Raw genomic sequence first — 17172 nt, 5'->3', positions numbered from 1 at the left:
CGTACACCCGCCAATTTTCATTTAAACGTGCGCAGCACGCTCGTCAATTTGTCGATCCGACACGTTTGTGTTTATACTCGTATTGTACGCACACCGTACACGAATAATATAATCAATTCGCTTGTTCCTTCGATTATAACCTGTTGTGCTCTGTGCATGTGCAGTGTTGCAACGCACACCGATACTTACACGGGCGAATGAAAGCGAGGAAAAATAGAGAAAGGGCGAGGGAATCGACGCTCTGGATTGGCTGAAATCAACTCACACACCTTCGGGATAAAATTGCCTCGAAACGACGCAACGCGCTGATCGAGGCGTGTCTTTGACTCCGTTACGCAATCTCGAGACGACTTCCGAGTCTGGTTAGATTCGGTACCTTGCCCTGCACATGCAAGTAGTCCAGGATCTGACGAACTTTCGGGATAAGTGATCGCCGGGTGATTACACACGAGCACAGACTTGAGAGAGAGAGAGAGAGAGAGTAAAATCGACTTTTGAACAGTCGCCGGTGTTGCCTTCACTCTGTCACTGGAGGGCATCGGCTTCCATTGACTTTGACAAATGGTAAAAATATGGACTCTGTCACGTTGCGATCATCTTCTGCCGCGAACACAGTTCTTTTCGTTTATTATTGCACACTAATGGCCATAATCAGGATTCAAACTCCTCATCTCATTGATCATCAACGGTTATGTCTGCATGTTGGTACAGCTAAGTGAATGAATGATCATTTGACAATACGACACGAACTTGTAACCCGCGTGATCAGGTTGCAGACTCAGAGCTCATATCAATTTATAAACGCAATTGACGCGAATGACATAATAACTGTATATTACTATTTGTAATGTACGGCTATAATTTGTCTGAAAATAATTCATTTCCATGATCGATGCATTTTCGTAGATCATTTCGTTATTATCATACGCTAGATATTATACACGAACAGTAATGAAGGAACCGTCGTTTCCAAAATGTCTTGTACTCATCGTATTCTCGCTATACCCGCTTTATCGTCTTTGCCACAGGCTGATACCGTCAATATAAAAAAATCTCTATCAATTTGCTAAGGATTCCCAAATATCACTGCCACAATGGGGATTTTCTCGCCTAAATTTTATTCCATACACCGATCGCATCGCGGCGTGCGGTTCGTGCTGCAGGTATTAATTAGAAAACACGTGCGTTAAAATAACCGTTTTTGTGGAATTAGGAATTTTTTCTTTTTTTTTTCGTTTCTCCGTACACTTTTCTCTACATACGAAATTACCGATACAAACGATACGCCGAGAGTTCCTGAGTGTGGTTATTGTACATTCATTTTTCACCGCAACCCAAAAACATACTTCCGTGTATAAAATGAAAATTATTTTCGTATCATGTGATCGGAAAATCGAGTAGGTATTACCATATTCTTTTTGATCTTTGTACTCGTGTATATTATAGTTACAATTTTTTCTCCCCCGTGACGCACGCGACGTCGTCACTTATTTCCGATTAATTTAGATACAGGATAAAATGAAATTTTTACAGAAAGAAAAAGAAGATAAAAAAAAAAAAAATACCCGTCGATAAAATATGCGGTTGCGCCTTCTGCCATTGCGTACGTATAGGAGTAATATTGGAATCGGTAACAACTGTGACATCACCGAATCGATTCGTCGAATTCTAAATGATGAAAATATGTCGTCTCGTGTCGTATCTACGCGTTTTGTAAAATCCGGCTCGTTCGTTCGTCGATTTAGGACGGAGAATCGAAACGTTCATGAATGAACACTGCATTCGCACACTCGATATCACAGCCGGCCTGCACGTCGGTTATAATTTACGTAAACATTTATGCAACCGTTCGAGTCGCGCACGGTCTGTTCCAGTTCGAAATACTGCAGCCTCATCCGCGTCACCGCGCGTTAACGCCGTTGTAAAAAGATTGAAAAACCCTATTCGAACAACGAAGATTTCGAAAAAAACAGAACTGGCCTACTTTCGCCACTCTGCGCACACACGGAGATACGAAGGGAGATTTTTAACCACGTCTCGCACGAGCAAACTTCAAGACAAATCCAACGACCCAGAACAACGGTGATTTATTGGTGGGAATTGTTATTTTGCGATAAGACATATTTGTTTCTTCTATGTACTCGTCTACTTGTCCGGAATTTCTTTTTCACGCGACACCCGTTATATCCAGACGTTTTCAACATACGTATTCGTATCTCTCTGTACGTAATATACACAGAATTACGAAGCTACTTCAATCGAAAATAGTACTTGTACGACGATAAGAAAATACGCGACTCGTATCTACACGCGCAGTGCTTCGAGACCGATTTTTCACCCCGCAGACAAAGACGATGACAGCCTGTTTGAGAAGAAGGTGGATTTAACGCTTATCTGCACGAAGAGCAATTTTGAGCTATCTAATTTGTTTGAGCTCTCGACGATAACGTATCTCTATTTTTTTTTTTTTTTTTTTATCAATCTTTTTCCTCAATTTTATGTTATTTATATACACGTCAAAAGTCGTGAGGTTCGTTTCTTTCGCTTCTATATATATATATATTATATATATATATATATATATATATATTGCTTTCAATATATATATACATATTGCATCGATTCATACCTACGGCTATTTTTGTAATACCGACCGGAGGTTATCGATCAATCCGTCCTCGAAGGTGCGTTTCGATACGACCTGTTTTAGTTTACTTCGATATCTTAATTCATTTCCGTTGCATCGCTGTCAATCTTTTTCCTCCTCCTCCTCCTCCTCGTTCTTGCTTGTATTACTTGTTTCACATACACCTGTGACGTTGTTACTTTTCATAAATAAATATAGAACGCGTACAAATCCGGCATATGCATGCAGGTATCGAGAGAAACCGTTGCCATTGAACGGCAATCCTGTTTCATTCATTCGCTGCTCGTACCGAATTGGACCGATTCGAATTTCGAATAGAATATTTGTCTATCGTTTTCTTTCTTCCTTGGCCAGGATTTCATCACTGTCCTTATCATAATCGTAATCAGTTATTCGATACGGTCTGGTTAGATTAAAGTTTATCTGTTCCGTTCTTTGTTTAAAATGATTGAATAATCAAGGTACAAGTGGAAGTAATTTTGACGTTATAGAAGAAATCGGGCCGACTTTACAGTTGAAAATTCTTTATCTCCGCTTTGAAAATGAATAAAAAGATGATCGCATAACGCAAATTAATCCCTCAAAGAACAAATGAGAACTGTCGTTGATAAACGACTTGAAAATTGATAGTAAACAAATAAAAAAAAACGAAAGCTAAGGCTTCGAGATCGATACGGAAAATCTTCCCGTTTCAGACGTAACCCAACAAACCTCGTCGTATTTAGCGTCGTATTTTCCCTCGTATCTTCTATCTCCCCGCAGGAATAGTCGAGAACATCGTCGAGAACCGAGCGATGGGGTTATCTTGAATACATACAAAAATATCTTTGAGCATAAGAACGTGTAAGTCGTAAGATATCGGTGCAGAGGCGAGTGTCTAACGTCGGTTTGATGCCTGCGCTACGGACGATATTCTACAGTGTGAAACGTGTAGATAGTGCGCGTTACACATGAGCCTTCGTGCGTGCTCGTGTGTGTGTGTCGGTGGATCGTTTACATCGTAGCTCTCCGGCGATAACGCGCGCCTCTTAAGATGATAGTGCTGGAAAATTCCACAAAGTTTGTTGCGTTTCTTCGAGTATACCGCATAGGTACATTTATTTTTACAAACGTAACAAAATATCTTCCCGGGATATACCGAGAGAAATTTTTAGTTCCGGTTAACGCTCGGTCCTTGACTATTTTCATTTTTTCCCACAATCGAGAAAATATAGTTCTAGGTAGAAAATGAAAATTAGTTTTATAGCTGTTACCGGAAACTCTGGTATCCGTTGCTATTCTTTCTCATCACGATCGCTGTTGCTATATTTTCTTGCAACTGATGCGAAAATTTAATGCTTGTGCGACGATAAATTGACGTTAAAGCCTTGTTTAACTAAAAGAGTAGAGTAAACCGAAGAAACTGATTTTGCGTTGCGATAACCAAAAAAGGATCGGCGACAGCGCAAAATGGTTAGGCGTACCTCGTTTTCCGTAACTCCAACAATATTTAAACAGTTTTTTTAACGATGCCAGTTTTACTGAATTTTTCTAGTTACTGTAACAAATGAAATTTTTCTCAGTGTAGCGAACTTGGATAAATCGCGAGATGTCCGCGACAGGTATATATGTATAGCTAGATGTGATTGTACATCGGTTATAAATTATTCGCGTATGCCGATTGTGAGGGAAATTATCGAGCGTGGAAAAACAATTGCAATTTTCACTAGACCGACGTTTGAAAATTAAATTGATTTTATGGAAGGGTTTAATAAGGCTTGTATAGTCGATACTCTATTGCCGTTTCTAGCGCAATTGACTTACTTACTAATCTGTAATTAGTAGATGGTAATAATGACGTAGAGCAAGTAACTGGAAAGCATATTTATAGCTCTTTTATTTCAATCATGCCTGCGCTTTGTGACTAGAAGCTGGTAGAATGACTCAATTCGAACGTCTGAAGAGTGTAACTTATTATGTAGTGTATAATAGGCTGTTTTATCAACGTTGTCTGGTCGTTTTTATCCTAAATTTTAACCAGTTAAAGGAGAAACTTGATTTGGGTATGCGATCGATTAATAATAATTAAAAATCATTCTTTTCTTTCTCCAAAGTCTGCGAATTAGGAGAAAATAAAACATTTTTCCGTTCGATCTAACGAATTTTAATTTCATCGTAGATTTGGTAGTGATTGAAAAAATTTGTCACTCTGAACGGAAGCGGAAATCAATGACTGATTAAATAACGCGCAAAATGTATTCTCAACGTTTTCGAGTTCAAAATCAAAGTTTGAAAATGATGCGTGGAACTTGAGTAACAAAGAAAGATAAGTATCAAGTATAAATTTCTCACTGGACGTTAACTGGATATTATTTTTATCCGTTTTCGATACGGATATTTATAATTTAGTCGAAACCGCATAAGCGTGAGTTTCAGTTTTTTAAAGCAAGTTTAATTTCTTCATAATGAAACTGCGTGAATCGCCAATTACTACACATCGATAGGCGTGAATTGCTTCCGAGTATTCCGCGCCGCGTGTATACAGCTTGGCCAAACAATGAGACATAACACGGCGCAGTTTATTAGCGTAACTAATTTCCCACCGGAAATGGTTTAACCGGCCGCGAAACAGACCTTAAGGATTAAAATAGACGACTCGGCTCAGCAGTGCGATGCCATATGGATCGGACGGCGAAAGGGAGTTAAACGGGGCACGCAGGGTTACCCGACGAAACGGGGGGAAGAAGCTTATAGCCTCTTTGTATTAACAATTATTACAACGGTGGGTCTAACAATAAGAAACGGCACGGCGCAATTTCCTTTACGGATTATATCGGTCTGACCTCGAATTCCGCTTCCGGCTCTGCCGAAGACGGAAATTGTACAAAACCCCTACGAATTAACCATAAGATTATTAGTAAACAGGCTCAGCTTCTACTCCGGCACTAACATCCGTCTAATTTCACTTTTCGCGTTGCTACGCGCGTAGCAAGTAAAACGTGACAGGCATATGAATCATCTGCAAACGACGATCGCTAATCGCTTTCAGATACGGTGACGAAAATTCAATCAATCAATCAATCAATCAACCGATCAACTGATTAATGGCCTTTTGAACCTGATATAAAAGCGAAGTAAACTTGTACATCGATTTGCGCTTTCTACGCGGCAAATTGTTTTACTCACAATTTAACGAGATTACGAATTCGCGGATATTTATGGAGATGTGAAAACATGGTAATAAAAAACATATACTTATTCCTTGGATAAACTTCAACCTGTCGGATTCTTTGAAATATTGACTCGTTGTTGCGGGTCATTTGAAAGATCCTGACACAGTTATACCCACGAGCCTTTCGGGTGGGCGTGAAATGAATTATTCGATTTCAAGTAGAGCGATTGAAGTTGCGTCTTAAAAATCGGCCCCAGGAAAGTACAAACCGAATGAAAATGTTTGACGTAGATAGCTTGCGACTCGATAAGAATGTTGAAATTCGCCATATATATTATTCCAAACTCCATAAATATAAATGAACCCATTGTACAAAGCCACGTGTCGTACTTTCCGCATTTATTGCAATTTCAAATTTATAAGCCGTTTTAAATTTGGTTTAATATTTCCGTTGAATACCGTCAGCGCTCGTGAGCTCGTTGCGGCTAAAAAAAAAAAAAACAGATTCGAATCATTATTTCACAATCTTCGGTTATCAGTCACCCGAAAGTCCCCCTGAATACATGCAACCTAAATATAACCAGTTAGTATCGGTCGATGCCACCGTTTAACACCTAGCGTCAGTGTTAATATGCGCTGTCGCGTTTAGTCGAGCTAACGAAACTTGAAAAGAAAATTTCCTCCGAGCGCTGAGTGAAGCGGATTTTTTAACGTATCTTTTAAACAAATGACGCGTCGCTGTTTATTCTCAAGAGAATTCATCACCCTTTTACTCTTTTGATTTTTAAATTGTTTTTGAATAGCTAACATTGATGCGGAAAAAATGGCAAATCATCAACGATTATTGTACGGCTGAAAGATACTGCCAAAGAGAAATATTTTTGCGTTTTTAAAAACATATAATACAACGTTTTATCGCGAGAACACAATTTTATATTGTAAATACCAAAATTGATGAAATAATTGTTTCAAAATCGCAAAAAAAAATTTAATTTAATAAAATATTCTCAAGAATACGAAATCTTGATTTTAATTTGGTCAATTTAATGAAATAACACCTTTTCATGGTATCGTAAAAATATAGAAATCCCTTTTACCAAATCTATTTTATGGGTAAATATTAGTCAAATTTAGGAAATCATAACAGTTAATAATTGATTACCGCTATCAGGCAATATGTTGTTACATCGTGAATCAACAAAATTTTTTGTTCAAATTATCAGCCAGTCAATTCACAATGGCATATTTCTTTGTCCTTGTTTGATGTGGCACTTGGTTCAAGTAGCATAAATTACAAACAAGTGATAATTTTTCCAGTTGCAGCAATCAAACAATCATTTTTCAATCATTACAAAATTATTTCAAAGCAACGGGATTGCGGTGCCAAACTTTTTAGTCTCGAACACTAAACCGTTTTGTTTTCTGCGTACCGTAAAATTAACTGAACTTTTTGGTTGCGGGAAAACGATGTTTGGTCGGATGTACATTAACCCTGAAATTTGGTTTTCAAGACCAAATTATGGTCATTACGACCAAATTTTGTTTCTGAGCGTAGTTCAAGCTTCATTTCAAGTTTTAAAATTTGTACAATTCTTCTCTAATTGTTCGAGTGATGATACATTCAGTCGGTTGTTTATAGAAAACTTGAACAGCCTACGATTTTTGTATTTTTAAGTTTCCTATGTAACGAAATCTCTGCAATTTTCGTTGTGTTTAGACTAAGAAAAGTTCGGAAAATTGACGAAAATATTCAAGTACTCGCAGTTAGTTTTCACTCGATTTCAGGCTACTGCAACCGAATCAAATAATTTTTGTACATAATAATTAATTTTCAGGTCGTTGCTTCTTAGCTATCCCACAACCATGATCATTTACCAAAGTTTGAAGAGATTTCGTTTCGTAAAAACGTCTCCTTGGGTAAAATGAGTGCAGTTAAATAAATATGCGCCATTTTTCGAAGTTTCAAGCTTGATATAAAGTTGAAACTAGTATACATTTTGTTATTTGCGAACCTGTCGAGTAGTGAATAATTTATGTAACTTCTGTCGTCTATCTACGTATTATGGACAAACTCACAGACTCGTCGTGTCACAAAGCCTGCTTTGCGTGCCAAAAGCCTCGCCACGGTTTATTTACGATATTAAAACTCTTGAACACCGGCGTCAACTGATATAAACAAACTCGTGAAATTCAGAATACGTTAAAAATTAGTCAAGTAAATCCAATATAATTATATTGCGGACGCTTTTCCATTTGCAAATAAATATCATCCGTTAAATCAAAGAAAGAGAAGTGAGTCTGAAAAACGAAATTCCTGTCCCGAATTTTCACCTCCATAAATTAAAAAAAAAAAACATACAGATTAATCTTTGACAAACAGCCGTTTCACCAACGGTTGACGACAGAACAACCCGCAGCTGGGAAAATGCGATTTCCTTGAAAATCTTGGAATACGGAAGGTGAGTAAAATCCGACCCTTTTCCTCGGAAGCCCGCATCCATGTACGAGTGTTCATCACCCAACCGTGTATCCAGATATGTAATTTCCTCCACTCGTTGTACCGTGTCCCGATTTATCCGGCTGCATTATGCGCCGAGTCACCGAACCAAGGATATACGTAGGTACGATACCGCGGAGAGGCTTAACAATGGCCGAGTTCAAAGTGTATTCTGTATTATAAGCCAAGGATACGGTTGATTGTCGCGACCGAGCCGAGGATCGATGGGAAATCCAGTTCTAGGTAAAAAATATAGTTCCAGGTAGAAAATGAAAACTAGTTTTCTAGCCGTTACCGGAAACTCTAGTATCCGTGGCTATTCTTTATCATTAGGATCGCTGTTGTTATGTTATCTTGTAACGGTTGCGAAAATATAATGCTTGTGAAACGATAAATTGACGTTGAAGCCTTACTTAACTAAAAATGTAGAGTAAACCTCAGAAACTGATTTTGCGTTGCAATAACCAAAAAAGGATCGACGATAGCGCAAAATGGTTAGGCTTGCCTCGTTTTTCGTAACTCCAACAATATTCGAACAGTTTTTTTAACGATACCTGTTTCACTCAATTTTACTAGTTGCTGTAACAAACGAACGTGCCTGCTTACGTGTTATCCAGGGTGCATCAGGGGTGCTTGCAGCTCCGCCAGAAATGCACGTGCGAGTGCAGCGAAGTGCAGAGAGAAACGGACGAGTGAATCGAGGAAGTTGACGGCGTAAATTCGGCGCCGAACAACGCGGCCCGGCAATTAACGTTGCCTCTAATTACTCTCTATTCCGCGTATCTTCGAGGTGAAGTATCTCGGTGAGAAAATAGCACAACGACGAGCGGAGGAAAAGCTGGAAGGCTCGGCTGACTCATTCGTCAGTCTGACGGTGAGTCTGGCGGTAGTCGTCGTACCTCGACTTACTTGCTTGCCCACTTACTTACTTACTTAGTTACTCACTTGCGTGCTTAGCGACTGACTTATGCTCGGAGGTTGAAATTAAACCGGTCGTTCCTGGAACCGAAAATTGCGATCACGCGTCATGTGCCTTTTCCAAAAAATTAAAGATCCCCGATTGTAGTTTAGTCCGGTCTTATCATCCGCAATGTCAGCGTTGTTTGATGGACTGATATAGAATCCTGAGAGATTTCGAATTTCGTGATAAATGTGCTGTTCTATCGTGTGTATTATATCTAATAGGCGTAGCAGGAAAATTAGCGAAAAACCCCTAATAGCGCTGTCTATGGTGATAATAAGATGGTTCTCAACTCAACGGGGTGACGCAAGTTTCTCCCTCCACTTTCTTATTTGAAAACTTATGACATTCTGTTACCACAGAAACAAGAAAAAATCAAGAGTGGTAGCAGTGATTACAATAATAACAAACAATGGCAATTTGATTGCTTTTCTATCTCGAAAGTGAGCTTCGAAAAAATTGTTTTGCCAACAAACTTAGGGGAAAACTCAAAAGTTCTACTAACCTTTGGATATACCGTATCACACAGCTAATGTTTTGCAATAGGTTGTCGAATGAAAGGGTTCTATATTTGAAGCATTGAGTGTCACCCCGATGATAAGAACTTTGGGCCCAGTAAATCGCATGTACATTATTATCGATTCTGTTTTGGTATTTCACGCAAGTGAATTCTTAATCACTTTTCAACCGCGTCTCTTCTAGCTTGATTTTTTTTCCTCGGTAAAGAGAAGCCGGAAAATGTAACGGAGCAGAGAAACAACGGGAGTTTTACTCGTTACTCGTTTTCTTTTCATTCGATTCTATGAGGAACAGACGGACTCCCGGGTATACGTATAATGCGAGTCGAAGTGAAACGTTACACAACGCGATGATAATCAAACCCACATGGTCGTCCATCTAATCAAACATAATAGGATTGTTATATGACACCACCGTATTTGCACGGTATATAATAACTAACACTGTAGCGTGATGCTTAACATTTACGGATGCATGTAATAAACACAGACACGCATACGCACTGTCTGTTCGTTCAGAGATGAGTGAAAATAATTTTCGGGTGCATACAAATTCGTCCAATTATTGTAATAACGTTGAACAATTTATGTGATATATATATATATATATTACAAAATATGTAACTTAAAAATTTGCATACTTGCGAGCCGTGAAAGTCGGCGAATAGCGGAAACATGCAGTATAGCGTTAATAAAAAATTATAATCGAACTGTAACGAAAAATGAAGAACGAAAACAATTTATTTTGCAAATAGTGCTATTACATCGCCGGCAATATCCTGATTGTAACAAACAAAGTTTTATCGACAATTAAAAAGAATATTAATGTTTAAAAGTGCAATAAGAAGTAAATAAATGAGTTAAAACTTTACTCCCTTGACGAATCTAGCTTCTAAACAACATCTTTCACACACCTTGTTTCATTTTAGTTCGAGTTTTTTCATTTAGTATGCATATTTTCAATCGCAGAGCCCTAAAACTGCGTATTTCTGCTTTTCTTCGACGTTCACGACCCGTAAAGTATGCGAATTTTCGAGTCCAGGAAACAAACTCGGCGGGTTTTTTTTACAGAATTTAATGCTCTACAAGAATATCCCTTGAAATTTTTTTTTATCTCAAACGGTTCAAAAGTTACAGCATTTGTAATGAAAAAAGAATTTGCCGCGTGTTACTTAAATGGAAAATTTCAAATGGTCAGCGACACCTTTTAAAATTGAGCTGAAAATTATTCCGAACGTGAGAATTTTTTTCTCAGTAAATAGGTCCTTTTAAGACCATAGATTCGATAGGTTGGTTTTTTTGGCTCACCCTAATATACATGTATATATAACGGTAAAATTTCATTGACGAATAATGCGTATCGTTGAAAGAAAATTGGCAAATTATCCAACAGTGTTCAAAAACTATTAAAAATCTTTCAAGGATTCGTATATCATGCGAGAAGTGATGTTCCTTAAATTTTAATTGGAATCAAAGAATCCTGTCGACAACATCGTTACTATTTCTGGTGGACATGCGTGTGGAATCGGATGATAATACAGCCACGGATATACAAGATATGCACGAGAATATAATCTGAAAGAATTTCGTGGCGAAAGAAAGAAGAAGAAGAAGAAGAAAAAAAAACATGTATGTGCATACATGATAGCTTTCGCGTATTCCTTTATAAATATGTAACGGGGTGATAACCTATATTTCATGCGGCTATTGATTTCAGTATAAACTTGCTGATTTCTTTTACACCCAATACCAAACGATTTGACTTTTCAAACAGCGAAAGTATAGCGGGAATTTCTTTAACAGTTTTTTGACCCCTTGTTTGAAAAGCTTCGACGTATCCGAAATCGTCGCTTATATAATACAGTTATATGCGCCACGTATCGCGATTACATCGAATACATATTCGCGTCTTATGTATGTATACGTGCACCGTTGATCGTACGGATCGTGTTATTCGGAAAAAAATCATTTCCGGTCTTCTTTATTTACGAAGATTTTTTTCAGTATAAAATTGTACGTAAGATTCATCTGATTTCAATGTTTTCAGGACCACTTCGACGATCTTGTCCGCCAAAGATAATTAATCTCGCATTTTAAACGATGTAAAACTATTTCTCCACAGAACTCGTAATTTTGAATATTCTTAACCCTGATCACTTACACTGTGTTACTCAGACCCCAGCCAACTTCGGAACGTTATTACTGTACCTACGCAACGTTACGTTGGGATTTTAAACAAAATTGTCAGTAAGAATTTAACAATTCAGAAAAAGACACCAATTTTAGTTTTATCAAGAAACGATGGAGGATGTGGGAGAAATTCTTGGAAAGCAAAAAAAGTAAAACAATATGCGCAATACATGCACGAGCTCTGTGAGACCACAAAGTTTTATCGATAATTCTTCATTTAACTCGCACAAACGACCCTGATTCAAGAACGCTGACTTTAAAATTCTACGTTAAAGTAGGTTCTGTGATTAACGGTTCGAATATTATTACCGCATGGATGTTTCGTAACAACGATATTGGGTGCATGTATACGTGTATGTATACGTATACAATGCGCATACCCGCCTGTCTATACCTACTTAGGTGGAAATCTGTACGCTTTCGTAATTTCATATACCTTCGTCTGTAAATAATTACGGGACGTCCAGGTGACTTCGCGTCCGGAGGATATTAATTAGTCTCTCGACATGTATCTGGTAATCTATATGTTGCGTATATACATATAATACACATCTACAAGTCTCGGTTTCTGGAGCCTCATTCAGAAATCCGTTCTGAGACCGCACCTGCGCCTCTCGGTATAGAAGCGTCCTTAAAATAAACACCGATGTACGTATTGATCATTAAATTACTTCGATCGAACACCCATTTATAATTACGTGCGACTTGAGCAACGCCGATTGAAGTTAGCGACGTTAACGTAACTGGTAATTGGGAAAAATCAAGATTTTGCAAGTTTGGAATGACATTGAAGCGGGTGTGTTTAAAAAACGTGATTAATTTTCTGCCGGATCACGATTTGGTCATTTCAAACGCCCTCGAAATTGCAAAGTCGCAATTTTCCTTAAGAAATCATCGTTACATTAGTAACTTGCGAAATTTAATCTCGTAAAACCTTCGGTGGCTAATTAGCGCCACTTGCAAAAATACACCACTTTTTACTTCTTCGCACGTCTTGTAAGACTGTGAATTTTTTGCAAGTTTAAAAACAAAAACAAACGAATCTTGTAACCAAAGTAAGCAACCGATTTCATTTACTACAAGAATTAATTTATACCTACTAATTCACTTTTCGTTTCATCGATTGGGAATAAAAATTTTACGACTTCGTACATAACTTCGCGCAAATTTAGATCGCTGTTTGTTGAACGGCCATAAATTAATTAAAAACTGGTAACATAAAAATTGGAGCTACGTATAGCGCGAAAAGCGGGACATTAAAATCCGGAGATGAATTAATAGCAATAATCTGTTACGAACGCGCACCATATAAATCGTTGACGTAAAAAAGAAGGAGTGATTTTTTTTCAAACATAATATTCCGGCTCTCCAACGGCGAGTGAAATACGATACGAGCATCTGCAAAGTTTCTCCTCAAGTTTTGCGACAGCCTAATCGAGGACGCCAACGAGGGTGGTGCAAGGTCGCCAAAAAAAGGTCGAGCTGTCAAGTATCAGGGCTGCGTGAGCACCGCAGGCACTTGAAGCCACGGGTGGATGACGATATCCGGTGAATAGAAGCCGTTGGGTTGTTTCAAGCAGCCCGTAGCTGAGAAGAGGAAGAAGAAAAAGAAGAAGAAAGGCAGCGGACGAAACCCATTTCTAATTAGAAAAAGTAAATTTCACCCCGAGTGTCCCATAAGTCAGGAGGCAACCTTCGACCCTTGAATTTCGCCTCCCCCTGCGAACCCGCTGACCTGCAGGGATTCCGGAGGGTCTTCGAGAGCCTTCCTTCATCTTCCCTCCTTCCCCCCAATTTCTCTTCCATCCTCTTCTCCTTCTCGTCTTTTCTCTCTTTTTTGCAACCCACATGTGAAAACATTCATCCGTACGCCCACGTCGGAGACGCCTTGCGCAGGTTGTTCAACGGTCGAAATGGGGTGCCGGGGCGTTATATGGTCGTGGGAAAGCGGCCCGATCCCTCGGAGATGTTTCGAGTGGTTTGAAAAAAACTCCGAGGGCCCGTCGCATTCGTAGATAAATCTATCGAGGGGTCGCCGGAATCGTCTACGCCATGACTGGATCGTAACGAGTTACTCCGTCATCGAATCGCCCCGATTTTTACCACGGCTCTTCCGACCGCTTTCGACAATATATTTCAGTCCTCATTTACTACGCGTGCGTCCCTCTCTCTCACTCACTCTCTCTCTTTCTTTGTCCCAACTCGCGCATCATCCCACGTGAGACGTTTAGGATTTTCCCAGTGGCGTAACCGGCGATCGTCGTTACGTCATACAAGACCAAAACACGTCGTTAAGCGATTCTGATATCAAAACTTATCGCCGAGAGGTTACTTAAATTTGAATATTCAAAGTGGGAAAGAAGAGACAAAAGTCCGAGGAAAAATCGACCCGAGGACTCGACGAATTACTTCCTAATCACGCGAATTACTCGATAAATTACCGTTCGAACGAAAGTGGTTCAGATTTTGAATCTTTTTGATGTAGGAATATCGTTGTATCCACTTAGAGATATCGTTTCGTTGACTTACCTTGGCGTTTTATTATTTCTCATAGTTCTTAATCGGAAATAAGATTTACGAAGTTCAAGTCATTGATTTCCGCTTTGATTCTTTGAAGAAAATTCTAAGAACTCTCGAGGATACCACAAATTGGTTGACAAAACAAACCTGTAAAATCGGTGAAAGTTGAGCAATTTTCTATCCACTTTAATACCGAGGGAAAAATAGTCAAGTTTGATTCAAAATCTGAAATATAGCTTAACTGTATTTGTTGATCGGTGTCAAATGTATTTTGCAGTGTGAAATTTCTTCTTATGAAATCTTTGCTCGTAGCTCACACGAAATGACAAAGCATTTACGTAGTTGGATTAAAAAAGTTTTATTTAATCCACTGCAATAAAAAAAGAAGAATTAATTGCGCGTGGTAACCAGTGAAATATTTTACAGAAATAAAAGACCATAAATTTAGTGCCAAGGAAAGAAACTTATTTAAGGTAATCGTTATTTACTGCAGCATAGTTAACATTTTGTAAGTTTAACGTATATTATTAGGTAAAATCGATCAAATATTTTACTGGCAGCACGTAATGAGTTCACTCAATTACGTGAACTAAAATTCTTTCAAACCAGCTGAATAATTTTTAATTCCACATCTGTACTTAGTGTTCAGAATTTTTTCGACCGAATGAAAACTTAATTCAAAAGTGGGCCATTGAGTCAAATAAATAGAAGTGTAGTAAATTTTATCAAGGTGTTGATCGACACACCCAGAAAAATTAATTGTTAGAGGCGACGAAATTTTAGTTGTACGTTATAGATGGATACGAACGTACTATAAAGTTCACGTGCTATATATGTTTATATATATATATACATATATATTTGTTATTTAGACGAATTTATGTTTTGTTGAGAAGCATCAGTTTTTTCCAATTAAATTAAATCTATTTCCTTGGGAGTGAATTTTTCACAGTAATACTTCATGTTTCCAGTTGCAGTCTGATAAACTCTAAGGAACCTTATGAGAAAAAATGCGTCAATTCCCGTGAAAAAAGGGCAAAGTCCCGTTCGTCGGGTTTCTACGCCGTTGGGTTACGGTCCCCCAAGGTTCGTAGGTGGCAGCACCTGCGGCTTTCATCCCTGGACCCGAGGGGGGAGCGAGAATAAAAAAAAAAAAGGGCCCCCCGGCCCCGGGTGGCGGGGAAAAAAGAGGAGTGGAGAGATATATTCAACGTCTATTCCCTTCACGCGGTGCGAGAGGGGGCGGCGAAAGAAGAAGGGGCCCAAAACCGGGGCCCGTTCGAATCCCCGGGCTTTTCTATGAGACACCTGTACGCGCTACACGCATTATTTGTACGCAAGAAGGTTCCGCGCGTCTGTGTTGCACCCGGGTCGGCGCATTCATGGGCATACACATGAATTTATGAACGCCGCCGCCTTCCTTGGGCCCCGTCATTTTTGTAGAACGACGACGCGTCGCCGCGATGCCCTAACCTATTCGGCATGCTTGCCGTGCATCTCGGTGCCTGTACCTGCCGGCTCTTCCTACTCGACGGACGGCGAAATATCACCGAAGGATGTGGGAAGATTTTCGGATTATTTTTACCTCCCCCTCTGATACCTGCAGGAGGCACCTGTTTCGCGATCCGTAGACCGGTGTCTAACGGCCCTCGGCTATAGAGACTCTGTTGAAAGCTCCGAGCTTTCAATGGACGCGAGATCCGCCTAGAATGCAGATATCGAGAACCGGGCCCATTGCGCAACCTACCTGCAACGCGGGAAACCGCCATTCATGATCGGTTCCACGGAGCCTCGATCTTATTGCGTAAGGCGATATTTTCGGTGGGGGTCGAAGAGTCGAATAATCGTCGAACGGAGGACGGGAAGTCAACGTTTTTTTCTTTTTTTTTTTTTAATACATTTATTTACCAAGCAGTTTTAATCCCTTGGCTAGAGATTATTTCGTGTATACAGAGAGTCTTATCACTGAGAGAAATGGTTGCCGCTCGGTCCTTAACTATTTTCATTTTTTAACGCAATCGAGAAAATGTAGTTCTATAGGTAGAAAATGAAAATTAGTTTTCTAGCTGTTACCGGAAACTCTGCTATCCGCTACTATTCTTTCTCATCGCGATCGTTGTTGCTATATTTTCTTGCAACTGTTGCGAAAATTTAATGCTTCTGCAACGATAAATTGACGTCAAGGCCGTGTTTAACTGAAAAAGAACAGTAAGCCGAGGAAACTGGTTTTGCGTCGCAATTACCAAAAAAGGGTCGACAATAGCGCAAAATGGTTACGCGTACCTTGTTTTTCGTAACTCCAACAATTATTTTTTTACCGTACGAATATCAACACGAGTAGTGTAATATATTACAGAGTTGCGGCTTGAAGTTGCAATTTCTACAGAATGTGCGTAGTGCAGTATGTGAACAAAGAGTGCTGGATGGTAGTCAAGTTTGCGGAGTGTAAATATCGAAGTTTGAACGACGAAATAATCTGATTCGTTGAACTTTCAAACCTGGCAATTCGAAATGTCGAGAAATATTACGGAAGGTCGAAATTTTGAATGTAATAAAATAAACGTGAAAGCATAGAAAAATGTAGAAAGCCAAGATTTACGGATTGGTAGTTTTGCTAAATAATTATCGCACGCATTTTGCAACACGTGGTTATTTTCCAAGCATCCAGGTAGTCTAATTGACCCTCTA

At 39.1% G+C, this 17172-nt stretch overlaps 1 long non-coding RNA gene across 1 annotated transcript in view; it reads left to right on the top strand.

Moving 5' to 3' along the window:
* Positions 1-9087: 9087 nt before the first annotated feature.
* LOC138191150 (uncharacterized) overlaps positions 9088-17172 on the top strand; it is a 61170-nt gene continuing 53085 nt past the window's right edge. Inside the window, exon 1 of the long non-coding RNA XR_011177456.1 lies at positions 9088-9169. This is a non-coding gene — a long non-coding RNA (uncharacterized lncRNA). The remainder of the gene's footprint in view (positions 9170-17172) is intronic.

This window comes from Neodiprion pinetum, chromosome 6 (genome assembly GCF_021155775.2).
Source record: "Neodiprion pinetum isolate iyNeoPine1 chromosome 6, iyNeoPine1.2, whole genome shotgun sequence".
NCBI lineage: Eukaryota > Metazoa > Arthropoda > Insecta > Hymenoptera > Diprionidae > Neodiprion > Neodiprion pinetum.
The sequence above is the reverse complement of the archived record's forward strand: the minus strand, read 5'-3'. Positions and strand labels throughout refer to the sequence as shown.